Genomic DNA, 2,185 nt, shown 5'->3' with positions numbered 1-2,185 from the left:
AAGCAAACTTCACTATGATTTTTACAATTCTGATTCTGTATCCCCTGGGGGTATTCCAGTCACTTCTTTAGGATGGGGTTCATTATGTTGTACATATATCCCAATGTGTCTGTGTGAATCTTTGTCTATTTTGGGGGAGGGCGGAGGGTGGTTCTTTTTTTAGATATTGTTCCTAAAAAGGAATAAATGCATACACCTGTTTGTCAAAACACCTTTGCTTTTTGTGCAACTGCTTTATATTAATGATACTAAAAACAAACAAACAAAACCAACTTAGGTGTGGGGGGTGGGGAAAAAGAAACTAGTGTATGTAACAGAATTGCAGACTGTGCTGCTCTTGTATTTTAATTAGCTCTCCTTGCTTTAAGAATATTGGGTGACTTTTCCTGACATACAGGAGGAGGGTGAAGCTCCCTAAGTTTGTTTTTTTCCCCCCTTCTTCTTTTTGGCTTTTAAATTGTAACAGTTAACAGATTCCATCCCCTTCTTATATCTCAGAGCATTTTGTACAGGTTTTTTGTGTGCGTGCGTGCTAAGATGTTTTGGGTTTTATTTTTGTAATACATTCCTATCCCACTGGAGTCTTGGAGTGGCATTGTGGGTTAATACGCTGGACTGCAAAGTCAGTTTGAACCGCAAGGTTGGCGGTTTAAGCTCACCAGTTGCTCCTCAGAAACCCTATGCACAGTCGCTGTGGGTTGGAACGACTCAATGGCACTTAACTACAACAATCCCACCTAAGGAGTCTTGGTGTGGCGCTATAAGATAAGCACTTGACTTCAAGGTCGGTTTGAACTGCAAGGTTGGCGGTGTAAACTTAGCTGCTGCTCCCCAGAAACCCTAAAGAGGGTCACTATGAGTCAGAATCTACTCGACGGCACTTAACAATGATAACAACCCACTTAAGTTTATCCTGCCACTGCCATCCTGGCTATCTGACCCAAATTCAGACATTTGACGGGGTGGTGGTGAAATGTTCTTTAAAAGCTATTTTCTATGCTGTAGTAAATATTTTGAATGACGAAGTCACAGGGTCGCACTTCCCAAGATGATCAGTGAAGTAGTGATTAATAATTGGGTGTGTCAAAGCTATTGAAGTTGTATACAAAGAAAAATGTAAGAATAGAAGGTGCCAAGCTGTAAAAGACAATTTACTTTAAAAAAAAAAAAAAAAAAGACTCAGAAAGCATACGTGAGAGGTGTTCCGGCACATCCAGCAAATGTGCTATCAGGAATGTGGATGCAGCCCACTTATCCCGAGTATAGTGGACGGGTAACGCGAGTTAGGTAGACTGCGCCATTTGGCCAGCAGGGAGATGGACTATCAAGGCTTAGGAAGAGTGACCGCCAGTCCTGACACCTTGGGACAAATCTAACATTAATGCCCTGCATTATGCCCAAAAGAATCTCTTGGATTCTTACCCTTAAAATAGGATGCAAATTACTAGCTTTTTTTTTTTTCTCCATTTCATAAAAAAGATCATTAGATATCTTTCCTCTGCTCTTCACATTCCAGCTGTGCACCCTTTCCAGAGAGGCACGAGAACGAATGAGCTGGTAAGGATTTTGACTCTTTGGGGCACCTTTTGAGTCAAGGCACAAACTATCCTGAGATACTTTCAAAAGCTGATTTTTTTTTTTCCTCCTGAGAGTCAGATTCCAAATTCTAAAGGCATCCCATAGGCCAAACGTTCAAACAACCCTGCTCCCCATAACCCTTGATGAAAATGGTACATTCTGGATTGTGAGCATGCTGCTCTGTGTATATGTGCTGCCAATAACAAGAACTTTGTTTTGTTTTTGTTTTGATGAGACATCAAAGAAACCCATTCCTTGACATCAACTGTAATTCCATGTCTGTGGATACAGACCAAAAAAAAATGTTGTGTAGTCAGTAACTAATTACTGACATGATAGCATTCTCAAATGCAATAAAAATGCTGGTTGCTCACACTGGTAGTATCCGTCGCCAAAGCCTAAGCTTCTTCCCCTCTCGGACCTGCTGATATTGTATGTTAGGCATATGTATTAGGTTTATCACCAGCTGCTTCCAACACAGAATTAAAATCAATCTTAACTAAAAGCTTTCATCCTGACAGAGAGCTCCGGCTCTCTCATCCTCAGAATTTCAAACCGAAAGTGTCCACTTAGAACCGGAAAACACAAAACCAAACCAAGAGGCTGC

The sequence above is a fragment of the Chrysochloris asiatica genome, unplaced genomic scaffold (genome assembly GCF_000296735.1).
Source record: "Chrysochloris asiatica unplaced genomic scaffold, ChrAsi1.0 scaffold00290, whole genome shotgun sequence".
NCBI lineage: Eukaryota > Metazoa > Chordata > Mammalia > Afrosoricida > Chrysochloridae > Chrysochloris > Chrysochloris asiatica.
Note: the sequence above shows the minus strand (reverse complement) of the source record.